Below are 14,402 nucleotides of genomic sequence, written 5' to 3'. Positions count from 1 at the left end.
GATAAGCCTTCCATTCCAAATGCTTCACCTGCTCTGAGTGAACATCTGACAAAAATCTCTCTAGGGTCCTCCAAAAATTCCTTTCAGTCTTATTAATTTAGGATACCACTCCATAAATTGGTTAACCAATTGGTTTAAACCAACCAAGGTGGCACTGCCATGTGTCACCCTGCCTCCACTCTCCACTCCCTCCCAGACAAAATTCCTGTCTGGGAAAGTGCCCACAAAAGTGTGTTTTTGTTGTTTTTTTCCAGAAGACTGGTTCCCATCAGGTCTTTTCCAATGGGGTGGTGCCTCCCCAGTGCAGGACTTCGCACTTCTTGTTGAACTCCATGAGGTTCCTGTCAGCCCATTTCTCCAGCCTGTCCAGGCCCCTCTGGATGGCACCACCACCTCTGGTGCACCCATCGCTCCCCCCAGTTTTGTAGCACCTGCACACTTGCTGAAGGAGCCCTCTGGTCCTTCGTGGAGGTCACGGATGGAGGAGTTTAACAGGACTGGACCCAGCACTGACCCTGCTTTGTGCCACTGATCAATCACATTCACCTCATCCTTGCTGCTTTCATGCCATGACACAGGCAGCAGCTAAAGCTACCCAAAAGCTGTCACTTGTGACATTTTAATCTCTGCGTTGTGAAGATGGGTACATGAACATTGTATGGATTTCCTGTTTTTATCCCCTACAAATGGCCCATTTTAGTTAATAACATCCCTCTCCTTTATCTTTCTGGCAGGAAAAAAATTAGACAGAGTTCTCCCATCTGAAAGCCTGCTTGGGAAGAAATCTCTGTACACAACACCCGAGCACTATCTTTACACACCAACAAATGTACTCAATTCTTACTGCAACGGAGATTGAAGTCAGTGAGCTCCGAATGCTAATGTACCAGGAACCCCTTGGCCATCCTTCACTGTGGACAGTTTTCCAGCCACCAGGATTTTATTTGAATTATATCACTGGTCTGCAACTCTGCAGGTTTTTTCCATTCAGCTTCCTGCAGAGAAACCTCTCAAGAATATCATGAATATCTAATTCAAGTACACAGGAATCTTCAAAAGACTCCACTGGTTACTGCCATCAAGAACATGACTGAGGACAGCCAAGAAACAGAGAGTGAGCTAAAGCACAGCATCTTTTCCTTTGCATAACCCACAGGAGCTCTCTTATGAAAGTAATTTATCTAGATTTTTAAAGAGATTTAATGAGTACTTTCCTCCACCATTTCCAAATCTCCTTCACTGCATTCCTCACAGTGCCCCTGCAGAAAAATTGTAAGACAGTTAAGATAACAGGGCAACACACTTTATGAAACCCTCTGCACGTTTTTGATTCTCGATGAGTGCTGGCCATACAGCTGTGATATATGCAATGCATTGATCACTCACCTAGTAGCAGAAGTTGAAGGCCACTAAAAAAGTCCAGAAACACAAAGGGAACATTCTTCTCAAATACCTCAAGTGCAAAGACTTATTTTTTTTCTTAAATGCCCAGCCTGTTTGATTTTCCTTCTAATTTTCTAGGGTCGAAAGTTATTCACAAATATTTGGATGCCTTCCACTCTCTCTGGACATAGGGAAATAATAATAATAATAGAACAATGTAGCTCTTTAAATAACAGAATATTCTGCAAGTTGGAAAAGCCATCATGGATTTAAGCCCCAATAAGATCCAACTGAAAGAAGCAACTCCAATGGAGGAAAGCCTATGAACTATACATGCAGGGTGGTCCTGTCCCACCCACTGAGCAAGACATCTTTAAAACCCTCGCTATATGTTTTAAGTTTGCTTGCACAGACAAGTAGCACGCGTGTTGGAATGTGAGAGATACGGCTGCAACATGAAGGAGGGAGATGGGAGATTGGTAATCAGAGGGCTACAATCAGAGGGTGAATGACAGGTGAGCATCCAGCAGCATGCAAAGAATGCAACCCTCCACAACCATCAAGGCTGTCCCCGCAGCACTGTCACCCACAGCCTGCAAGGTTTTTCTGCCCAATGTTTGTTACACAAAACAAGAAAATGGAAAAAATAGTTTGGAACAGGGAGCTAGCGTGATGCCACAACAGCTAAAGGCACAACGGCTTGGAGATACCAAACTTGATTTGGAAAGGCCCTGAGTCATCTGCCCCAAGTCTGTGCTGCTTGGAGCTAGGGGTCTGAACAGACAGCCTCCCGAGATCTCTTTCAACACACATTATTTTATTCAAGAAACAGACTGAGATCCTGTTATAAAGAATATTAAAATGTATTAAGCTTCCCTCTGATCAGGTATCTATTGGCAAGGCACGTATTTCAACCAGCAACCTAAACAAACCCACTGCTACCTACTAGCTCAGCAAACTTTGCTTTTCCCTACAAAGTAACTGCTACGAGTGTGCTGACCTAATTAGCCATAAGCCTAAATCCCAGGAATTGTTTAACAGTTTTTGAAGGGATTACTGGGGCAACAGATCACAGTGCTTCACAGTTAATTTACCGAATTCCTCTCCAGTGTTTTTTTTTTACTATTTTTTAAATCAAATGAATAACCATTTCTATTTTTTGCCAAAGCGTCATCCCTTTGAAATCCACTTTGCCCTGTAAACAAGGCACAACTAGATATTCATTCAAAAATCACCAGTCTGCAGTTGTTAAAGTATTCAGACAATACGAGCAGTAATTGCAGCCTACAGTCACACAAGACTTCTGGCTTGGACACTAAGTCAAAACTTCATTTTGCACAAAAATATCACCCCAAAGCCACCAGGACTAACTCACACCGACACCGTGCTGCCAACGCTTACACCAAGCAGCTAATGGCCTTCCACCCAGAAATAGATAAGCAGCATTAACAAGCGAAACTCAAGAGTTCTCCTGAACCCATCAAAGAACACGCTTTGTTTTCACCACCACTTTTTCCCTACACGCTGAAGCTTTTCTGAGAAATTAGGGTAAAGCCTCGAGAGGAGCACTGCGAGGGCTGCCGTATGGTGACAGCGACTGCAACCTCAACACACAAGCAATCGCAGCTCAAAGTTGTACAATCCATTTCTCTGGCTGTCGCCTTCTTTTTATACATTAAACTATTTGGGCCGAATGCTTACGGTTCATTACTGAGAAGCTCAATGCTTTTTATTCTGGTCCCAGAATATAATCCTCCAGGCTTTTGGCCCCATGCCTTTCACTCATGTCAAAACAAAGACGTGCAGCCCCGTCTCCTCTCGACCAAATAGTTCAAGTACCTTCTATACCTCCAACCCCGAGCATGTTCGCCACATTGTGCCCAGCAGTAGGCGGTGATTTTAGAGCTTTCTGAAGCAAAGGCTCTGCTACTTGCATTAGCAGAAAGAAGAGCTTAGAAAAAACATATTTTAAGAGTCGAAGCTGCCACTAATACTTACTGTCTCTTTCCTTTAAAATAAGTAAGTGCCCAATGTAGATTTCTTAAGCACTAACTCAGTCTTGCACTTCCAGGCTGATGCCACCGCAGAGCTATCTGCCACCCTGACAGCATCCCCATGCAGCCTGCAGGGTCCTCCCGGCCTCCTCCCTCCCCAGCCTTTTTGTCTCCTGCTCCGAAGTAGCTCAGTACTTGGCAAAACACCTCTCGAGGTGCAGAAAACACCACCAGTAATCGCCTCAATATAGAGCAGTCCCTGAATTATTACACATCCCACTCCCTCGAGGGAGGCTGGTGCCTACTTTCCCTTTTTACATGGCACGAGCTACAGCCCTGCGTACCAGGGGTTCACAGGCTTATTATCAGCACCTGTATTATCAGAAAGTAGGAGCAAAATCTTAAAAATACTTATGCTTGTCGTATGCAGTAGATGACTTGCTCCTATTTTGCGTCACTGGAAGAAATCACAAACCTGACTCCAGAGCATCACTCCAGCTTTTTCGTGAACAGCAACGCAAAGTCAGGAATTATCCCCCAGTGTAACATGCATCTTTGCCATCTCCAGTATGCCATTTGAAAAAAAAATACCAAGTTAGTTGCTATTTTCTTAATTCTAGCATTAGTTTCAAGTAGTATTGAAGAAGACGTTTTGCATATCGCCAGCTACTCTGCAGTACTCATGCACGGAGAACACATGCCATACCCCTCAGCCTGATGCTCCACCAACACATCTGACTACTGTTTACAGCCTGTTTTGAAACCTGATGTTTAATTCTGCAACATTCAACAAGGTAAGTACTAAAATATCAGCTATTATTAACAAAACACATCATGGATACAGCAGGCATAGATTTACAGGATCATTAAGGCTGGAAAAGACCTCCAGATCATCTGGTCCATCACCCTACTACCAACCTCACCTGCTAAACCATGAAACTACACACACTCAAAAAAAACAGTACGATTATTCTTCATACAGCCCTGCATACAGCAAACTAGGTCACAAGTTTTAGGTAATATGCAAGTAATTGAACACAACTGCCAGCAAAATTCACCTGGTAAAGTTTACGAGCAGTTGAGCGGGACTCAAAGCTCGAAGTCTCACTGAGCATTACCAAAGCCAGCACAAATTCAAGAGGTTGCTCTTTTAAGCTCCACTGTGTGTTTTGTAATTTTTCCCCATCATAACATATCTGGATGTCCTCTCCTGTTAGTGGTCAGAGGTTTTGTCCTGTTTAAAACCATCAAACAAACAGAACAACTGAAGTTCATGCTGTTTGCCAACAGATTCGACTCACAACCCAAACTGGGCAACCACAAAGACGTGGAAGATCTCTTCAGTTTCCTCAAAACAATAGATTTTTCCATTTCATCCTGTGAAAAGAGATAACGGCGAGCAGCTAGCACATAGCTCTTGATTCTCAAACCCCTTTATTAGCAACAACTGTAGAAAACAAACAAAAGCAAGATTTGTGTTATTTAATAAAGCCGCTGAAGGCAAACAGTGCCAAGCAGAAAAGAAGGGCCCATGATTCAAAGCAGAAATAAAAGCAGTGATTCAGGGAAAAATCCGAGATTAATGACTGCAAAGTCACAAAGGACAGCTCTGAAAGCAATCGAGGAGAAAACTGGAAACTTCTTTGCTTGAAAGCAAAAAGATACTAATAAAAAAGCTTCACATGATGTGCTTGTGTTGCAAAGACTGTTTCAATGTCCAATTTACAAAAATACTTGCCCATCAGCTTATGCTACGACCACCTGAGTTCTTTAGGGGAAGTGTTTTAGCTGTAAGGATTTTAATATATTCCAGTGTTCATCATTTAAAATCTGCAGGCAAGCTCAAGACGTATCAGTGTAGCTAAAAAGCTCTATCTGGGATCACAACAGATTAGATGCCAAACATTCTTCATTCCGGTTTAAAAGTCTCCTTTGTTCTTCTGAACATGGAAATACGCTCTGGAGACACGGGGACTTGCAGATAAGGGAACAGCAGCAGTTCAGAAAGCCGAGCAATTCCTGCAGACACCACATCCACCACGCTCCGTCCATGCCTGCGCAATGACTTGAGTTCACCCTCAATGGTAGCAAAACCCCGATTAGTTTTAGAATAAAAACACACGGTGTCTGTATCCGTTTTTTAAAGGCAAGTTGGTTGAAGAAAACAGGAGAGAGAAGAAAACACAATCATTTTTAAATAAAAATATGGAACTACAAAACTGGTATTCAAGACGAGAACAGTGACTGCTGAAGGCTTTTCCTCCAAAACTTTACAATTCAAAGGAAATACATCTCAGATTTTACGACCAAAAACCAAAAAGGGCAAAGGAAAACACCTTTTTTTTTTTTTTTTTTTTTTTTTGCCTAGAACAGGATAAAGGAAATCGACTGCTATGTTTTCATTCTTATCTTTATTAAATCTTTATTAACTTTCAAAAACTCACATATTTAGGGTTTTAATTGTCCAGAGGTATTTCCCATCACAAACTTGAAGCTACAAGCATCCCTGAAGAACCACCAAAGAGCAAACCTTCAGTTGTTCCAACCAAAAGAGGAATATCCATATATTTTCCTCAGTACAGAAAAAAAAAAAGTGGTTTCATTTCATAAAGCAAAACAAACAAACCTCTTCAGCCAAGAAGCCTGGAAGTAAAAAAGCTGAAATTAGACATTTAAGCATCCCTTGGTGAGAAGCAGTGACTAAGTGTTTTGGCAAAGAGTCATTTAAATTTTGCTGAAGATAGTAGGATTTTTGGCAACTAATACAGTGTGTAAGTATAATACTATTTTTTAAGGAACTCTTCATTAAAACCCTAACATTTTTGTTTTTATTATTTTTAATACTGCAGGATCAGGCTTTAACCAGCACAGCTATGGAAGCCGGGGTATCTCCATATTCACCACTAACCTGACAGTAAAATCTGGCAGTGATCTTGCCGCACACAACATGCTAGGAGGAGTCTCAGAGCGCCCTGTGTGCGCTGGGAGTGTACACGAGCTGAAATCTCTAAGAAGACCCTCAAGCCCCCAAGAAACTTCTGAGAAAGCATCAGCTGCTTGGTAAGGTTTGTGAGCAGCCTGGGCAAAACATTCTGGCAATATTTTACAGCTCAGCTGTAAGCTGGAGAACTCAGAACTGCTCTCACCTATCTACTTGAAACTGGCTGAGCTGTAAGTCCTGGAAATGAAGTAAGCCTTATTTTATTTCTCAATCTAGTCTTAAGTAAACCATAATAATACTGAAAAAAAAAAAAAAAAAAAAAAAAAAAAAAGCCTCTAGGTAATGCCATTTGGAAGACTACTTTACGTGGATATCCAAGCTGCCTTCATAAGGCACAAAACACTGGAGGAAATACTGGAACAAACTCTGAGGTTGTGTTCTTACGTGCAAGTATTATGGCTGAGTCTTTTTTTTTTTTTATATAGAAGTCCAAGAGTCTCTGGCTGAAACTCCAGTGCTCTATGTCAGAGTTAGACTAGATGCTCACAGTGATCTTTTCTAGCCTAAAAAAAATTTGTTTAATCTTCAGTTAAGATTAAACTGAATATACTTTCAACAATGCAGGTACCATTTTTCCAATCTCTCATGCAAGCAGCAAGATCTCGTGGCATATAACCCCAAAGAAGATCTGCAAGAGCTGCAGCTGCTTCACTGACTGCCACCTCGAAGAGTTGTGACAGGCTAATACACAAAAACATGCACAAAGCTAATTTGAAATGCATACTATGAGGAAATGACTGATTTCCATTGAAGAATACCTTCACTTTGTGCACGTTACAGATTTGCCAACCTTTTTCATCCCCAAAAGAAAAAAAAAATACCAAAAGCACCTAGCATCAATTATACTAAGAGTAGTACAATCATATTTTGTAGCATTATCCAAAAGGGAACAGACATGGTCATAGGAAGTTACAAGTTATTTGCTGTCATACTTGGCAAAACTCTCTAGGTTTTGCTTTGCAATTCAGTGCACACACAATTTTAAGCCAAATCCCACATACTGAAATTACATTTGGGAAAAAAAAAAAGTTTTAAAATTGTATTTTGATTGGCGATTGAGAAAGGACTACCCTTGTATTTTTAAAATAATGAAAGATTCAGCACACACTATTTGAAAGCAGTTGATGTTGGTGTTTAATGTTCAGTCTTTACCTTCTGCTTATCTTTCCATCAAGCTCCGCATTTTGGTACTCACTGCAACGCTGACTGAAGAATATAATCTCATTTTTGCATACAGAATAACTTCTAATTAAAAGCTTTTCAACTGCACAGAGAAGAGGCATTACACTTGTATGTCAAAATATATTTGTATATATATTGTCCTCGTAATAACGAACAATGTAATATTGTGAACTAAGCACATTTTTAAAAGAGATGCAAATAACAATTAACCAAATACATGTAGCACTTAACCAGGAAAATACCACGGTGAAAACTACCCTTCTGTCTCTCATAATTACACTTTTCAAGTAGGATCATGCAGACATCAAAAAAAAAAAAAGATCACAGGAATATGATTTGTACGCTGTGCATAATATGCAACAGGTTTTCCAGAGCTGGACTTTAAAAATCAAAACTTCTCTGTTGTCTGGTAAGTTCTTTACATTGCTTTCTGAAGCTTTTATCTGTCTGAAGACGGGTATTTCTTAGACTTATCATCTAGATGTAGCATGAGAACAGTTCTTTAAACTCACAAAACACACTAATTATTTCTTTTGTGAAATGACTCACTACTGATGTCTTACTCTGTGCTGCTAAATCAAATGTAGTAGCTCTGTTCATAAAACAAATGTAAATGTTCCAACTCAAACTACCCTTGTAAGTCTTGTAAGAAATGCTGCATGCACTAGCACAGTGAGTAAAAAAACTGGAGCCTTCTGACTCCATTATGGCTACACCTGCCCCTTTCCAAAACTGCCAACGGTATGGTCTGTTTTTCTGTGACTTTAAGCAACTGCGTTGAGGAGGAACAGCATAAAACAACAGAGCACATTTGGTGAGAGGAAAGCCATCACAGCTCTATTTCACAAGGAATTTAAGCATCTACAGCTGCGTTTAGTCCCTTTTTTGAAATTTCTTGTGAGGCAAAACAACTGTCCATTTATAATACCAGAAAGCAGCAAAGATACATTGCTAACACTCTGTAACGCTACCGAAACCTCCAAGGTTTACACCCAAATCTTATAAATGTACATATAAATCTGCTGCACTGGTTGACTCCATAGCAACTGTGTTGTAAGAAGAAGGTTCTCCAGTTATCTTCACATTTTCATTAGGTACACAGTGCAGAAACTGGAACACAAGACTTCCATAAAGGATTTCAAATGCAGCTTAAAAATATACTGGTTAGTAGCTGGAAGGATCACGTACTAGGAGTGCTGAGTGAAGAATGTATTTGATAACATAAAATTATATATAATTTGTTTGCAATAAACCTGCCTGTTTTTCTTAGATGTAAATAGTATCTGTATACAATTTAAACAAAGTATATCTCTATTTTTCTTCAAGGATTGTTTTATAGCAAAAAGTTATAGAACACTGTGATTGTGTCAATATAAGGTTAAAATATGAAGCCCTCGGAGAACAAACAAATAGGTCAAAAGAGGTGAAGATCATAGCAGAGATGAAAGTTCACTGATGTTCTGCAAAAGGAGAGATGAGTCTCAATGCAGTATCTTCACCAGTAATAGGAAAAAAAGCCAACTCAAATCACTTACAGTTATCTAAATATTTTTACTGCATTTTGTTATATATGGGAAGGGATGGGAAGAAAACGTAAGAACTAGGAGGTGATTCCTATAAGGCCCTGACCCTGCGTGCCCACAGCTTTTCACATTCCTCCCAGCTCTCCCCCAGCTCACACATACTCCTCCCTCGTGCCTGCACCCGCTCCTACATGAGCTAGGATCCACTCTCAAGGGCAAGATTCCTCCCTGCGCACATGCTGAGCGCACCCAAAACATCCAACTCTTCAGTTCACTTCTGAAAAGAACAGAAATTCTCATCTCTGAAGAAGGAAAATGTCTAAGCCACGGTGAGCCCGCTCCATGGGTCACATCACAAAGAGTCGTACCAGAGCAGCGCACGCAGTGCTAAGAGAAACCTGTGGTGCCTGAGCCCAGCACCTGCAGCTAGGCTGCTTCAGTCATCACTTGGATAGCAGTCTCAAAGCTATCTAAAGAAGTTCCAGAAGACAACTGCAACCCATTCCCTAAGTGCTGTGATCTTCACGCTGAGGAGGGAGCTCAGCACAGTGTTAAGGGCCTTGCCACACAAGTCTGTGCTCCACAAAGGGGCAGCAAGCACCACACCTCTGTGTTCTGCCAAGGACTGGAATGCAAACCAGCCTTTAGAGCAGACAGAGCTGAGAGGATGCTGAGAAGTCTGCGCTGTAGTCCTTGTCCTGCATTCAGTCTCAGGAAGCATTCATGGTGTAGGAGCAGGCATAACCCAAGGCTCTCAAATGCACACACAGCCAGCGCAAGCCGGGAGAAACTCACAGGTAAAGCAAACTCGTTCCAGGTCCCATAAACTCCACGTGGGGCAAGTCGTGCTCTCTGCTAGTCAGCAGCGTCGAGTACTTGAACGCTGGCCAGAAGGTAATCTGCCTAAAAGAGTCACCTCTGTATTTTTTGTAAAGTGCTATTACATTTGCAATCAAAACAAAAACGTTTTTAAGTATTTTGTTAAGACTGAAAGCGCACTCCACCCACAGAGTTTATAGGGGCACTAAGAAACATTATACCGAAGTGAAAAATGCCCAGAGTAACTAATTTTGTTCTCAAATAACTGCTACTTCAGTAAAACCATCTTCTAGACAACATCCTAGGTGAAAAGATAGATTAAGAAAACTATTTGCCACCAGCAATTGCACTATAAATAATTCTGATATTTTTTTCAAAATGTCCCATGCTAGGCATTATTCCAAACTGAGGTTGAGAAGACACTGCATAAGTAAGGCAGGTGCGTGTCCTTTGTAAAGAACATCCACGTACCCTTTATAACAGGGCAGTACATTCATTTAAAACTATTGTTTTTGTGTCTCAGTTTTCAGTCTCTCGCCTTAAATATAAATAGCTAAGACAGCTCTTTATATCATCTGTTACAGCACTTGTCTTCTCTTTATGACCATGGATATCTTACTTTTGAAAATAGCAACCAGAAATTTAAATATGTGGATGCCCTCAAGTTCCCAAATCTTTTTGGAAAAGAACATCTGACTGGACCAAAAAAAATAAAAATAAAAATACAAACATTTTTGATGGAATAATTCCTAATCTATTTCAGAAATACGTACTGATACCAATGCCCTGAAAAGTCACTGTTTTGCAGATTTCTGATGCTTTTCTTTTGCAGAGCTCAGAAACTGCTACAGAGTTCAATCCATGCTCTGCAGATTAAACTAAATACTTTTCTCTCAATGATCCCAGTGTTTAGACATACACGTTAGTATACACTATTGCCTCTAAGGTTGCAAAATGAGGATTGCGATCCCGTAAGTGAAATTTAAATTGAATCACATCCACAACGAGGATACAGTTGGCTCTCTTCAGCATTTCCATATGCATAACGTGTAAGAATTTAAACAGAGAAGGCACGATGCACATGCTAAACTTTGTGTGAGAGCTGTGACACCAAGGAGAAGCAACATGAAATCTGTACACCTCTGCCAAGATGAAAATATGGAAATAAAGCCCGAACGCTGCAAGGTGACACTCTCAGCGCCGCCCAGTTCAGACGCAGGACAGCTTCTGCACGGAGCCTGTCCCCATAAGGCCAACTTTAAAAAAACAACCATAAAAAAGTGAGGTTTGCTCTGACCCAGCGCCTCCCCTGGAGCTGCCTGTGCGCGACACGGCCCCCCCCTGCCGGCCGCCGCAGGAGAGGCAGGGGCAGGGGGCCCAGACCCTCTCAGCGCCCCTCCGGCCTTCCCAAAAACGGGGCTCCCTACCTGGCTGCGCGGGTAGCACCCACAGCATCTCCCCCGCTTCTGACAGATTTCCTTACGGGGCTCCACGCAGAGGAGGAGAGCTCCAGGCTTGTCTTCTGGTTTGGTGTTCTAGGCTCGGCACTACATCATCACAAAAATGCAGGAAAAAGCAGTGAGAGGTAAGCCGCCCACTGTAGGCAAGGTTAACCGGCACGCAGGGTTCCCAGAATATTTTGCTTACCGTGCTGCTAACTTTTAACGACTTAAAGCAACATTTAAGCACCTGCTCCATAGATTTCCCTACCTGAAAAATAAAACACGTTATTCTGATACGTTACCAGCCAGCAGGGAACAACAGCAGGCAGCTAGGAAGCGAGGTTGGCATCACGCATTTGCTGCTGTGCCCTAAAAAGTTAAGAAGCTACCCAGGGAAAATACCATCATGCTTTTTTAGTTACCTAAAACAACTGCAAATCAACATGTCCATTTGCCAAGTTTTCTGCCATCCACATAAAATAAACCTTTGCCTGCAAAACACCACAGCATCCCAAACACCACGGCACATGTGCAGCTTCAAAACTGAGAAGAAAAAAGCCCATCTATGAAACCAGTGCAGAAATGCCACTGAATCTGTGTATTTCTTCCTCTATCGAAGCAGAATCACCGAGGACCCAAATAACATCCCTGTGCTGTTACAGCTGCTGTGTCTTGCAAGAGCAGATCCCGTGGATGCACAGCACCCTGGAAAGGGACTGCAGCTGGAGCCACTGCACGCTTTCCTCAGGAGAGGAGTATGTTGCTCCCCTTGAAAGGATTTTCCTAAAAAGACTTCAAATGCTTTGAGTATCTCCCATGAGTATCACAGAACTTCATGCTGCGTTACCATCAGGGTTGCTCATACCTGTGGGAAGTTTATTTATCCAAAACCACGCTTTCTAGCAATCAAAATAGGTTACAGTTAGTGAGACAGAGAGCTAAGAAACCTGGAAAGAGCCAACAAGTAACACGGGGTGTTGGACCCCTTGTGTTCTCCTCTTGTTCCAGTATCCCACCTTGCAGTGTTAGCTCACCCTCATCAAGCACACTCCCTCATCTGCATCCTCTTAAAAGAGAAGAGCCGTGAACAACCAGCGGCCACACTGGGGCTCTCTGAGCGCTTTGCTAAATGGACTCCGAACAGCACAGAAGCAGGCTTGTGGCAGTCTCACTTCAGCTCCTTGACATCCCCATGACATCACACAGCACAGCACTGCCCTTCCTCTTCCTCACGTCAGGGTAATTCAGTACAGCGTAGAAAAATCCAGAGCTGTGGTCCAGCTCTTCATTTTGCATTCCTACACTGAAGTCCAGATTGTATTAGGTGTTTATATTTCTACATGTAATTACACTTAGAAATGACACTGTGAATACCACATAACATTTCAGTTAGTTCAGTATTATACCTACACAAACTTGAAAGACTTTCTGTAAAGACGTTTTAAAAACTTTATACAAATATATACAAACAGAAAAAACAAACAAAAAACCAAACAAACAAAACAAAACAAAACAAAAAAAAAACCTATGTTCCTAACTTGTTACTTTAACAGGGCAAAAAAAAATGTAACCCCTGAAGCAGAGTTTGCTATATTCTACAGCCAGGTCAGCTGGATCCACTCTTTAAATCTTTTGCAGACTTCTCCCTTGGACAGTACCTGAGCCAGCTCACAGCTTCATCCTAGCACAGCCAGCCTCATTACTAGGGATATTCATTGGAAAGCAGAATGTTACAACACAATTTGGGCTATCAGCTCCTGGATCCAGTAACTGGCATTTCTGCGTTCCCCGTACTGTGTCAGTCCTGCAATGTTAACAAACAGCATTAGCCTCCATATCCTATTGGGCACACTTTAACATAATCCCAGCCACACAGAACTGGAAAAATTACAAAACGAAGAGCAACGAGGGTGACCAGCAGTATGGAGTATCTTCCACGTAAGGAAAAATCAAAGATACTGGGATTTTTCAGCCTGGAGGAGATATTCTGTGACACATTAATACACATCTACTGCTTCTTCCTGAGACTAGGTGCCTGTTACTGGCCACTGTCACAGCTGATACTGGGGGAAAATCAGCATGACAAAATTCACTGTAATGGCCACAGAGGGTGACTTAGCTGCTGCTCACCGTGGGTCTCACCATACCTGTCTAAAGCACCTCTGCATCATGGTGGGGTAAGAGAAGAACAGCAGGCGGGTAAGGGGATGCCAGCTGATTGCCATCCTGTTGTTGGGACGCGGGGTCTGCTCTCCATCCAACTCCTGTGCTGCTGGGACTTGCCCAGAACATCACCGTCCCCCTGCCACCACTGTGACAGCACCAGGGAACGGTGGCTGTCCTCCCTCGTAACTACCTGTTTAACCCCCATATTGCAACTTCTGCTGCTTTCACATGCAAGTACTTTCACGTAAGTGCTTTCCACTTATTTCTCTCATTCCTGCCCTAATATTTCTGCTGTAAGCCACTAGAGTACCACCCTCAATCGTCTTTGATCCCACCGACATTTCATCACACTTTTCACTTTCTTTCTGCCAGCTTATAAAACCCTGCACGTGGCTTTGCTGCAGACCTGCACCTCCTATGTTAAACCCACGTGTTTCCTACAGAAACAGGACACGTTTTTGTGGGAGTATTTTAACTGTCAACTTTTCCGTAAAATATTCACTACAGAAAGTGAAGGGATGAGAGGTGAGATAGGCAAATGCAAACAGGTAGATCAAAGACTCATTATGGTTGGAAAAGCTCTCCGAGATCATCTGGTCCAACCATCCCTTGCCACCAATGTCACCACTAAGCCACGTCCCCAAGCACCACGTCCGACCTCTCCTTGAGCACCCCCAGGGACAGTGACCACCACCTCCCTGTGCAACCCGTCCCAGTGCCTGACTGCTCCTTCTGAGCAGAAATGTCTCCTCCTTTCCAACCTGAACCTCCCCCGGCACAACTTGAGGCCATTCCCACACCCCCACCCCTGAGGCGCCCGGGCTCTACCCGCCCCCCGCCAGCAGCCCCGGTCCCGCCCCGCCGCCCAGGGGCGGCCCCTCCCCGCCCTCAC

The 14,402-nt window shown here is 42.6% G+C and overlaps 1 long non-coding RNA gene across 1 annotated transcript; it reads right to left on the bottom strand.

Moving 5' to 3' along the window:
- Nucleotides 1-234: 234 nt before the first annotated feature.
- Nucleotides 235-14,291, bottom strand: LOC106017099 (uncharacterized). The gene is made up of 3 exons (XR_002402151.4): nucleotides 11,550-14,291; nucleotides 11,330-11,449; nucleotides 235-9,986 (listed from the first exon to the last, which is right to left on the bottom strand). It is a non-coding gene; the product is annotated as an uncharacterized lncRNA (long non-coding RNA).
- Between the last annotated feature and the right edge of the window lie 111 nt (nucleotides 14,292-14,402).

Source organism: Anas platyrhynchos, chromosome 2, assembly GCF_047663525.1.
Source record: "Anas platyrhynchos isolate ZD024472 breed Pekin duck chromosome 2, IASCAAS_PekinDuck_T2T, whole genome shotgun sequence".
NCBI classification, from domain to species: Eukaryota; Metazoa; Chordata; class Aves; order Anseriformes; family Anatidae; genus Anas; species Anas platyrhynchos.
The sequence above is the reverse complement of the archived record's forward strand: the minus strand, read 5'-3'. Positions and strand labels throughout refer to the sequence as shown.